Below are 13549 nucleotides of genomic sequence, written 5' to 3' on the forward strand. Positions count from 1 at the left end.
GGCTATTATCTATAGGTTATTCTTCTTGACATTTATTGCTTGTTAATGTTATGCATAGGTATTTACGTGATAATGAAATTTTACTATACAAGATAATTAAAAAAAAAAACATAATTATAATAAGAAAAAGGTCAAATCAACTATGAATGTAATACGCTTATTCAATGTGTACTGATAATTAGCTCAAATTTTTTTCTAATGAGGAAAACGAAACTAAGTTATTACTTGAATTATGCAAGTTATGGAATGCCTAAAGTGTTTAACACTATATAATCTATATTTAAGTTAGTGGGAATAAAGTTAGTGGGAATATGAAAGAAATAATGTTGATTAATAACATTTGTAATGAATTAACTTTAAGAATAATGATTTTAATATAAATGTTTTATAAAAAAAAAATAGAAAAAAAAAGTTAAATGGTGAGTGTGACATGTGGCATTATTGGTATGTGTTATTATATACCAAAACAATAATTAAAGGATAGTGCGGCTGCAAGAATGGGTACGATGCAATTCCATTCTTACAAAATTAGTCTAGGATCCCTTCGATCTAACTCTCTTTATAATATAAAATATAAATACCAAAAGAAAAGAGGACAAGTTGATTAAACAAGCCTTAAAAAGTCACGGCTACCACTGTGTACCCTAACCCATAATTGTCTATACTCTAGAAGTGCACAATTCCCAGAGTTTTATTGCTTATTCACTTGCACTTTGCGTGATTACAGGCTTAATTAATAGCTGACTCATTCAATTAAACCATATACCCAAATCATGAATACAAATTTACTACAAAAATCTTATTTAGGATAATATATAATGATCACATCACAAATTGACCTCCAATTCCTATAAAATTCAAAGATATCCTAATCATTGAACATGACATAGTCAACTTAACCCACCTAGTCATTTCGACAAAATCCACTTTTACTTCACCTTCTAACAAGTTATGCTTGAGTAATAATTAAATAAATAAATTGCCTCATTGAATAATTAATAAATTATTCCACTTAAACCATTCAATTCCAATCCTTTAATTAATTATATCACATGCTGACTAATTAAAAAAATGATCAACATGCTTGTATTAATAATTTATATACCACCATGGTCCATAAATAATATAATTAACGCAACATGCTTGCATCAATATTCCATACAAACATGATCAATCCACCAATACATGCCTTATAAACATAAGCACATGAATTAATTTAACGTATAACCAAACACTTTCCATCTAAAAGTTCCCTAAACATGCAATGAAACTAAATTCTTTCCTTTGGTACCTAAACATGATTCCCCTCATAACGAAGTAGACATGTATGTAAATCGTACAAACGATTCTTTTTTTCACTTCTAATCACTCAAAATTCTCCTAGGGAATAATCTCCTAGAAAAATAATCAACAGTACAATTAATATTTGCAACCCAAATAATTTTTGAATATATTTTAATGAAATACCTCTTAAACCTTCAGTAAAATCACTCCTTTAATTTATGTTTAACTAGATGAAGCTCATGCGATACACGGTTTGTTTGTATTTTTTAAAACTAAAAAATATATATAGTATATATGTATTTATGTGATAAAATTATTATTTTATTCATTGTACGTAGTATATCATTTAATATGTTTATTTTGAAATAAATTGTGAATTTTCTCTCATTCTTTATATATTTAGATAGTCAAAAGATAATATTTAATTAATTTAAACTCTAAAATCTCATTCGCCAATTTTGCTTATGTTTCACTTGAATTATTTAATTCTATAAGAAAATCACAAATTTCTTATTTAATTGGCTATAACTAAAATTTATAATCCTACATGGGGCGTTAAAAAATTATACTATTACATGTCACTCTAAAAACTCGGGAAAAAACTCCCCTTTATATATATACTAGTTTTGTGCCCAAACGATGCCCGGATTAATTGTCCTAAACTTTTAGCTTAAATACAATCATATAACCCCTTTTGATAATGTAAAGTATTTAGACATACGATATCATACCGCTTATTTATATAATAGTGTACTTTTTGTAGTTTTATCTGTAAATAGATATTTATGTTATTATTAACTTGATATTTTTTATTGCACTTAAATTATTTCTAATGAACAGAAAGTATTTTTACCCAACTAAAATTATTTTTTCTCATTAAAACTTATTTTTACTGATCTTCTATTTTTTTTAAAATATATTATTAATGGGTCTCATTTCAAAGAACTTTGTAAAACGAATTTTATGATGGAAATAATACTAAGTTATAAGATATTTATTAAAAGTTATAATTAATTTTGTATATATGAAATATTTGAAGTATATCGATAATAAAACGCTATACAACATTTTTATCTTACAAAAATCTATCCAAAATTCGCTTACTTAACACCCTATGTGTCACATAATACCTATTTGTCGCCTACGTGGCTCGACACTTAGCGAAAAACTAGAATGCCAAGTGTCGATGTTTCGTGGCTTGGCTGCGAGACCGACTTTATATATTAGTGATATGATATGATAGGATATATATATATATGTACATGTACATATATATATATGTACATATATATATATATATGTATGTATGTATGTATGTATGTATGTATGTATGTATGTATGTGTGTGTGTGTGTGTATATATATATATATGTATATATATATGTGTGTGTGTGTTGGGGGGGGTGTGTGTGTGTGTGTATATATCCCAAAATTGATTTTTAATTAAACCCTAAAAATCAAGATTATCCATAATTAAAACCCTAGCTAGTTTATAAATTATGAAAATAAAAATTAAAATAGTATTATAATATAAAATTATTAATTTAAATCATAAGCATGATTATATAATCAATGTGTCATACTTTAAACATAACATTAAAGATTAAAACCAAGTATATATAATTACTAGTTTTGTGCTCGGGCGAGCCAAGATGGTTAATAAAAGTTTTGGGTAAACTTTTTGGATTGAATGTTAAATAAGGTCATATAACCCCTTTTGATAATACAGAATACTTAGACATACTAAATTGAAATTATATTTTATTGAACTGAAATTATTTTTACTGAATTGAAAGTATTTTTACCAAAACAAAAATTATTTTTCCTGATTAAAATTATTTTCACTTATTATCTATTATTTTTGTAAATAAATTAAATATATTATACATAGATCTTATTTTAAATAACTTTTTAAAATGAATTTATGATGGAAGTAACACCAAGTAATAACATATTTATTGTTATGATTAATTTTGTATATATGAAATACTAGAAATATATCGATATTAAAACTCTATACAACATTTTTATCTTTAAAAATATATCTAAACTTAATACCTATTTATCGCCTACGTGGCGTGACACTTGGCGAAAAACTAGAATGTCAAGTGTCGTCGTCTTAAGGCCTGACTGCAAGACCGGCTTTATATATTAGTGATATAATATGTAACACAATAAAAAAAATTAAAAAAAGAGAGAGAGAGAGAGAGAGAGAGAAAGGAGGAGAGAAAAGGGTATGTGTTGCAGGTGGTATGGCAGGCGGAAGTGTTAATTTTGGGCATAATAAAATAATGAATAATGAGGTTTAAGTAAAGAATTGGACCCAAAAAGAAAGTAAGATAATACGAATTGAGCTCTTTTAAAATTATCAAATCAGCTTTATAAGAATTTTGAAAATTTATATTCAAATAACATTAAAATAATTATTTCAAATATTTCATATATATATATATATATATATATATATATATATATATATATAAAGGGAGAAATCTGGTAAGAACTCCTCCTTATAAATGAACATTTTCTTATGTAAGAACCCCTTATGTTCTAAATTTTTTTTTCTTATGTTCTAATTTTTTTTTTTTTTTGCTTATATTCAAATGTTTTCCTTATGCTCTAAATTTTTTTAGCTTATATTCTAAATTTTTTTTTTCTGTTTATATTCTAAATTTTTTTTTTCTGCTTATGTTCTAAATTAACTATTTTTTATGTTCTAAATTTTTTTCAAGCTTATGTTTTAAAGTTTTTCCTATATTCTAAATGTTTTTCCTTTGTTAAATTTTTTTTCTGCCTATGTTCTAAACTCTTTCCTATGTTCTAATTTTTTTTTTTTTTGCTTATGTTCTAAATTTTTGTCCTATGTTCTAAATTTTTTTTTTCCCTATGTTCTAAATGTTTCATGCTTATGCTCTAAATTTCTTCCCTATGTTATAAAATTTTTCCAATATCCTAAATTTTTTTCCCTTATGTTCTAAAATTTTCTCTATATTCTAAATTTTTTTTCCCTATATTCTAAATTTTTTTGTATGTTCAATATATTCCATATGTTCTAAACTCTCATCCAAATTCTTGTCTCCAATTCTCCACATTACACAAATAATGAACATACATGGAATTCGAACCCATATCTTTTGTGCATTTGCACAATACTCTACCCGTTGAGCTAATAGGCTAATGCATATAAAATATATGAAAGAATATATAACTCGAATTTACCTACTATATAAACTATAAACACATAAAATTAGTTCTAATAAGATTGTCATACGTTGAACGCCAAAGGAATTACAATACGCACACGAAACACATAACATACATCAGTTAGTGGTACAAGCATCCATTGAATACCAAAGTAAATAATATACATCAAGTGCAGGAATAAAGTGATGAAATCAAATTTCCCCATCTTAAGCTCTAAATATACTTCACACTATCATGCATCTCTTGTTTCCATTCCAAACTCATAGTAAGGTTATATTACTAAACTTGATCAGATAGCAATCACAATCGCAATTGTAATCGCAAGAATTATAGAACACCAATAAATAGCTGATAATCTGACAAGTTTTAATTTGATGAATATGTGTTTCCTTGATTTACATTCCAGTAAAACATGTATATATACATATACAACCTAACTGAAGGTAAAGCCCACACATATGTGCAGCCCACAAAAGCTAAATATACAATTAAATCTAATACAATATAAGCTTCAATATAATCGCAATTAATCCAAATAACTTAAAAAGCAGGAAGAACTGACCAACAGAACAAACCAAATCGCAAAAAGCTGGAAAATTTTGAGAAAAAATCGCATAAAAAATCGCAGCAAAATAGTATCAAAATCGCAAAAGAAAACCAAACAAAAATAAAATCAAAATTAGAACAAAAAAATCGAACAAGTAAACAATCAAACTGATAAATAATCGAACAAATTAAATAGAAATCGCCAGAAAAATTAATTAATGAAGAATTCGCACAAAAGGCGTAAGTTCAAGCAAATTTGAATGAAGAATTTGAAGAATCTTGCTATGAAAGCTTTGAATGAATCCAAAAAGAGTCGCGAAATTGGGGAAGAATTTTAGAGAGAGAAAAATGCTACACTAGTTTTGAGAGAGAGAAATAGCTGACCATTTATTCTAAAATTTCTATTATACCACAAAAAGTTAATTAATTTACAATAGTGCCATTATTTTGATCTAGGTAAACGTAGAGTGTTACATTTTATTTGATCCAATGGCTGAAAAATGTTTTTTTATATATATAATGGATTCTTATATAGAGGAGGGTTCTTATATATATATATATATACACTATCTCCGTTAAATGTTTTGTGCAACTTTTGTCAAAAACGGGATTACAATTAATTAAAACCATTTGTTTCAAATGATGTTAGCTAAATAAAGTACAAAGTAATGTATCTCAAAAGTAATTCTAATATGTAAAACACAACTCAAGAAAATACTGGTTTGTTTGAAAATGTGGTAGTGGTTGACTGGTTGTGATAGCTAGAATGAACTGAATAATGATAATGAACAATAAAGGATAAAATGAGACAATAGTTGTGATGCATTATAGATTGGATTTGACACTTTATTTGTAGTTCCTGTTGTTTGATTAGATTAATTTAATTTCCTTAATTTTTTTTTATTATTCTCATGTCTTTGATGATGTACATTTTAGCACTTTTTGTAAATTTATAGTGAATGGACATGACTACCATTTGGAGGTCGGGATTACTTAACGATAGATGCTAATTATCAAGTTAGGTTACTTTTATCAAAGAAATTGCCTATTCTCAATAAATTGATCAATCATATGCAAAGGCTTTTTACCGACAAGCAAGTAAATGTCTACAAGATTGTTGAAATAACATTTAAAATTTTACATGTAGGATTCACATTATTATGACAATTGTCTCTTCCTTACAATGAAGTATATTGGTGAAATTATGATGAAATCTTAGATCATTATGCACAAGATATAGTCAAGGATGAACGAGACACCTATTTAAATTTAAATTGAAGTATTGTGAAAGTCCACAATGTTGTTGGTTTAAACTAATGAAGTATGCTTGGTATTTTCGAGAATTATCAAACAACTTGAATAGAGAAATTAGACAATGGGAGTGTATGATTAGGAGTGGTTGGGACAAAAAGAGAGATTCGAGGCAAAAGAGAGGTTTGTGTCACGTGCTGACTATTTCCACATAGTCTTTTGCACGTGGCCTACTAGAATCACCATCGGTTAGATTCTAGTCAAGGATCCCCGAAGTACTTAGCAAGACTTAGTGATGATGCTACTAAGTTAAATGTGGGAAATTTAAAGGCTCGAGTAAGAAAGCAAGTAAGAAAGTATGTAAGTGAGAGGTTTGTGAAGGGATTCTTTTACTAATGCTTGAGAGAGTTTACAATTTCTTGGATGATGCAAAAATGAGGGGGAGAATTTTTATTTATAGGCCTCCAACCTAATGCTTGAGAGAGTTTACAATTGATTGAATGATGCAAAAATGAGGGGGAGGCTTTTTATTTATAGGCCTTCTTACTACCCAGAACTTCCCTTCTAGAGTGTTCTTAACCTACTCAAATGGAGGGTTCTACACACAAAGGTCCTAGAAGATTCTACACCATTCTTAAGTACATGACTTTTATAAATAAGATTCCGAAAAGTTCTATACAATTCTAGCACTTATCATTTATTCAAGATTGCCCTAGAAAGTTCTAGAAGCTTCATGGCGTTTTCAGGCCCTGCTGTATCAGAAATTCAACTTCACCATGATGTTTATTGACCCGAAAACGGTGGGCCCCCTAGTTTGGGATCATTTGGATTTCATTTGGGCTTCCAAACGGCCTATTATTGTGAAATTGTCAATGTGGTGTTCACTAAAACTCTATAGGAAGAAGATGCTGACAAACATCCATGGGCATCTCCTTTAGCCTCAATTGTTGTCTAATGCCCATATAAGTATATGACCACATTGACATTATCAATGATGAAGGACTTGCGTCGTGACATTTGGATAATTTATATTTTAATGTTTGGTTGAGAGAGAATGTAGAGAGACTATTGAGTCGATAAAGCTAATTTTGGAAAATCTAGTAATAGGAGTTTTTGGAGAGAATGGATTGTACTATTTGAAGGGGAAATGACTTAGTTTATAGATTTAGAACTTTTTATCAAATTTTCTCAATTTAATAATTAATTTATTTCAAATATTTGGATCAAACTTTATTAACATTAACCAAAAAATTTGTTAATCTACAAGAGATAATATACTTATGAGGGATCTTGTTAAAATTTGGCTCATTTTATATTTTATTGTTATCAAGTTTGTATAATTTTCATACGTATGAAAATGAGGATACACATGTTTTAAGATGCATATTGAAGAATGTGAAAAGTCAAATAATGGGACATGATTAGGGGATTTTTCCCTACCAATCATCATCTGACAAGTGGACCATTCAGGCTCTGCCAAGTGTCCGCCACATGGACCAATTGGAGCCTGCCACGTGTCAAGTGTTGACCAGTCCACCTTGGACCTCTTATGCTAAGACACGTGGCCTCCCCCATGCCAAATGGGAAAACCGACCACCTAGGCCCAAAGTCTTGTGGAAGCCCAATCAGCCCTAGGTTGACCTAAACTTAGGACTGGCACGCATCCCAAGGCATATAAATACCTTCATTAATCCTCATTAAAGCGGGATTCAACAATTAATTACTCTCACCTAGAGAACCTAAACACACTGATCACTCCTCCCCTAGAGGAACCAGATCTCCCAACCTTTACTTTTCCGCACTTATTACTCCTCAAACAAGTACTAACTTGACCATCGGAGGCGGAACTCCCACCACAAGGAGTCTCCGTTGTTTTGCAGGTACAGGCGCAAGTAGACCAGTCCCGGAATTGTAACTCTCCCGCAAGACATCAAAAAACCCCAAAGCATTTTGGCGCCGTTTATGGGGAGAGTACTTTCGAGATGGAATCACAATTTGTACCGAATCAAAGCGAGAAACGTCCTATGGACGACCCTCAGGTCTATAGTGATCAGGATACCGAAAATGAGGTCGAGGTTGAGACTCATACGGCCCTAGACGGGACCTTACGAGCTCGACGAACTTGTTCCTCTAAAAAGAAGGAACGAAAGGATTGCCAGGCTGGATCTAGTAAACCTGCCGGCCAGCCGCTTGATCATCATTAGGCGGCCGAAGGATCTGCCCCCATCACTAGAAGTGAACTCATGACCTTCATGAATAGCTTCAAAGGGGAGATCCAGGATCTCATCAATAAGAAGACTCCTGCTCCATCCATAGAGCAATCGACTAGAAGATCCTCCCATTCTGAGAGGAAGAAGCCTGTACAGGGTCGGGAGGCGACTCCTTATCCTAAATCTAGGAAGTGGGAGCCGCCAGTGATTGACCTAACGAAGTACCACTTTCCCTCACCAGGAAAGAGAAAGCCCATCCGTCATGTTCAGGCGGATGGATCAAAGAAAACTTACTCAGATGCTCGATTGTTGCTAGAGTAGAAGAAGAGTGACCGACTGTCAGAGTCGGCCTCTACTTCCGATTTTCAAGACAGACGGCACAATACCTCCATGAGGTATTCACAATCCCATTATGAGAGCCAGACACGCGACACCTCCTGTCGGTCCGGATCCCATAAAGACCAGTCAGCTCCGCATGTGCCACACCAGCCATACGTGCCGCAACAACAATATTTCTTGCAGCCTCCTCTGTTTGGAGGGCAGGCGGCAAGAAACGTCCAACCTTTGGACTGGAAACTACGGTTGCTTAAACTTGGAGAACAGTCGTCCGCCTTCTCCAAGGAAATTATTGAGGTCGTTCAGCCGGCTAAAGTGAAGAATGTGTTAGTAGGCGCCTATGACGGCACTACTAACCCAGAGGACCATCTGATGGCGTTCACCAATCTTATGTACCTCTAAGGATTGGATGATCCCATATGGTGCAAGTGCTTCCCAGCTACTTTGAAGGGCTTTGCACAACAGTGGTTCGGCAACCTGCCGACTGGTTGTGTGAATAATTTCAAGACCCTCGCCTACTTGTTCACCTCCAACTTCGCCATGAATATTCCTGCTAAGAAGACGACCCTTGACCTAGGGACTATACAGCAGGGGGAAAAGGAGGGACTTCGTTCCTACATCAGGCGATTTAACCTGATGAGAATTCAGATACAAGGGTTGCCGAATGAGGTAGCCTACACTGACTTCTTCAGAGGACTTGAGGATGGGTCGACCTTCAAGTTTGACCTGATCCGAAAGAGAGTTGCTACTCTTCAAGAAGCATTAATTGAGGCGGAAGCCTACATACAGGCGACTGACCTGTGTAATACTGGGAAGCAGTCGGATGGAAGAAGGTTTGATAAAAAAGAGAGCCGACCAAAGCAGTCGGCTAATAAAGATGCGAAGAAGAGAAAAAAAGTCTGGGCGGCCGACTCCTCTGATCAGCCGTCCTAGAAAAAGAAAAAAGAGTTTAAACCATACTCCCCGAAGTATGAGTTCAATAAGGATAGTCGAGCTATCCTCAAAGAAATGCAGGGGCGGATGGCCATTGAGAAGCTGGCCCCCATGAAAGGTTCTGCGAATAATCGGAACCAAAAGAAATTCTGTAATTTCCATGAAGACATAGGTCCTGAAACCAATGAGTGTATTAGCCTCATGCGCTACCTGGACCGCCTGGCTGAAAAAGGTGATCTTGACTCCTATGTCAAGAAGTCCAAGGGGAAGGCTTCCCCCAAACAAAAGCAGTCGGCCAAGAAGAATCACCGGAAGGCCGACAGTTCAGATACTGATCACGCAGTTGTCTATACCATAGCAGGCGGCTTCGCTGGAGGCGGCCCCATAATTAGGGGCAACAAAGATAACATCAGGCGGTTGGATGTTAATTCCGTCAATCAAGGACGGACCGCCAAGAGTACATTCCTAGAAACTGTCATCACTGAAGAAGATCTAGAAGGTGTAAGGGGGCCGCATGACGACCCCATTGTCATTGAATGTAAAGTGGCCAAACAAAGAGTTGGTCGGATCCTCATAGATACCGGCAGTTCCTCTGATCTCATCAGCAACAAGTGCTTGGCAAAGCTCAAGTACAAACCTGACTACATACATCCGGTATCTCACCCTTTAGTAGAGTTTGGAGGAAGTGTTGTACACCCAGTGGGACGGGTGGATTTACCCATCCGCCTGGGTGAGAAAGGGGAGGGTCGTCACATGGTGGTCCGGTTCTTAGTTGTTGAAGAACTGTCAGCCTAACACATGATGGAACAACTCTAAAGCTGTCATCATCCCATCTCTTATGCTGCTCAAATTTGATAAGGATGATGGAACAGTCGGCTCCCTAAGGGGAGATCAGAAGATGGCCCGAGAATGTTACCTCTCGGATATCAAACCCACTATAGTAGTTGCTGGCCCAAGTGGAGAGAACAATGACCTTGAACAGATCAAGGTGAATGCGCTTGCAGCAGGCGACAAGAAAAGAAAGGCTGCCCAATTGGGGGCCAAGAGAAAAGAAAAACGATAGCAATCACTAGCAGAGGAGCGGTCAGACGAGTTCCGCCCTCAGCCGGTTGGTGAGCATACAAATGTCGTCTTGGACAACTCGCGTCCTGACCGAACAGTCAAAGTTGGGATGATTGCTCTTACAATGTTGGGTGATGATCTTCTCCAACTCTTGAAGGAATTCAAGGATATCTTTGCATTCGAGGTACATGAGATGCCAAGTATCAGTCCAGACTTGGCAGTGCATAAACTAGCTGTGGATCCGAAAAAGAAGCCGGTCCGGTAAAAGAAACGAAACCATGGTGAAGAAAGAAGTCAGGCGGCTGCCACCGAGGTTAAAAAGTTGCTTGATGCCGGGTTCATTCGGCAATGTTATTTCCCTGACTAGGGTGCAAACGTTGTACTAGTAAAGAAGCCGAATGGTACCTGGCGAATGTGTGTGGACTACCCTGATTTAAACAAGGCGTGCCCCAAAGATAATTATCCATTGCCTAAGATCGAAAGTCTGGTCGACTCAACAGCCGACCATGCCTTAATGAGCTTCATGGACGCTTACTTTGGCTTTCATCAGATCCCTTTATGGAAGAAGGATCAGAAGAAGACGACCTTTATCACTGATCAAGGGTTGTATTGCTATACTGTCATGCCGTTTGGTTTGAAGAACGCCCCGGCCACCTTCCAAAGAATGATAAATACGGTCTTCTTTAACCAAATTGGAAGGAATGTCGAAGCATACATTGATGATATGATTGTAAGTCCAAGCTTCAAACGGACCATTTGGCCGACCTCCGAGAAACATTCACCACACTCAGGCGGCACCATGTCATGCTCAATCCCAAGAAATGTGTTTTTGGGGTTGAGTCTGGGAAGTTTCTCAGATTTCTCATTAATCAGAGAGGTATAGAGGCGAACCCTGAGAAAGTGCAGGCGGTCATCGACATGCAGTCGCCTCGCACAGTCCGAGAGGTTCAGAAGTTAACAGGTTGTCTAGAGGCCCTGGGAAGATTTCTCAACCGGTCAGGCGACAAGTGCCTTTTCTTTTATCGGGCGATAAAGAAGAGAGCTAGGTTTGAATGGGGGCCGAATGCTGAGGCAGCCTTCCAAAGACTAAAAGTCCATTTGCACTCCTTACCAAGGCTAGTCAGTCCCTTGCCCAAAGAAGTGCTCTACATGTACCTCGCAGTGTCTGACCATGCTCTAAGTGTCGTCCTCCTTGCTGAAAGAGACGGCTGTCAGCTCCCGGTCTACTTTGTCAGTCATGTGTTGAAGAATGCTGAGTTGAGGTACCTCCTACTGGAAAAATTCGGTCTCGCTCTCTTCATGGCATTTAGAAAATTGAAGCCTTACTTCTTGGCACATTCAGTCGTCGTATACACAGATCAGTCAATCAAGCGGCCACTGACAACCATGGAGTCGTCAGGCCGAATGATCAAATGGGCGATAGAGATTCAGAGCCTTGAAATCATATTTGAACCAAGAAGAGCGGTAAAGGGGCAAGCATTTGCTGATTTTATTGTAGAGATGACTCGGCTCACTGATTCTCAAATTCCAGACCAAGTTTGGAAGGTCTATGTGGACGGGAGCTCCACTTCGAATGGTTGTGGGGCAGGCGTCATATGTCAGTCGCCAGAAGGCGACAGGTATGAATATGCTCTACGCTTTAACTTCCAAGCCTCGAACAACGAGGCGGAATATGAAGCTTTACAGGCTGGTATCCGCATGTGTAAGGCGGCTGGGGCAAGAAGAATAGACGCCTGTTCTGACTCACAATTGATCGTGAGTCAATACAATGACGAATACGAAGCAACCCATCCGACCATGATTAAATATTTGCAGGCGGTACGACAGGCGGCTGGGTAACTTGAGGAGTTTCATTTAACTCAAGTACCCAGGTCCGAAAACAACCAGGCGGATGTTCTCTCAAAGTTGGCATCCTCGGCCTCCTGTGATACTCCAAGAACCGTCTTCTGGGAAATTATGGAAAAGAGAAGTGTTGAAGAAGAACCTATTGGAGTTCTAGATCGAAGTTTAACCTAGATGGACCCAATCAGGGCGTATTTAACAGACGGCACCTTGCCGAATGATCAATCCCAGGCGGCCCTACTAAAAAAACGGGCGTCCAACTTTGAAATGTGTAAAGGCAAACTATTTAAGAAGAGTTTTCTTTTGCTCCTCTTAAAGTGTGTGACCCAAGAAAGAGGACGAGAGGTCCTAGAAGACCTACATTCAGGGTATTGTGCTTCACAAGTTGGCGGCATGTCACTTGCTAAACGGGCAAGGCGGCAGGGTTACTTCTGGCCTACCTTAGAAGCAGACGCCGTGGAGATGGTGAAAAAATGTGACAAGTGCCAGAGGTTTGGCAAGTTGATCCATCAGCCGGCCACCGACCTCACGACCATCCATAGTCCAATCCCATTTGCTAAATGGGGTATGGATATCCTGGGTCCCTATACGCCTGCCACAGGCGGCAGAAGGTACATATTGGTAGTAGTCAACTACTTCACCAAATGGGTAGAAGCAGAGGCTGTTAAAGGAATCAAGACAAAGGATGTGATCTTATTCATCTAGAAAAATGTCATCACTCGGTTTGGGGTGCCCATGTCTATGGTTTTTTATAATGGTCCCCAATTTGAGACGCATGTTCTCAAAAATTGGCTGGGAGACCAAGGCATCTCACACTGCTTTGCATCAGTCGGCCGACCACAAGCAAACGGCCAAGTAGAAGCTTTCAATAAGATCATCTCA

The sequence above is a fragment of the Chenopodium quinoa genome, unplaced genomic scaffold (assembly GCF_001683475.1).
Source record: "Chenopodium quinoa cultivar QQ74 unplaced genomic scaffold, ASM168347v1, whole genome shotgun sequence".
Classification (NCBI taxonomy): Eukaryota; Viridiplantae; Streptophyta; class Magnoliopsida; order Caryophyllales; family Amaranthaceae; genus Chenopodium; species Chenopodium quinoa.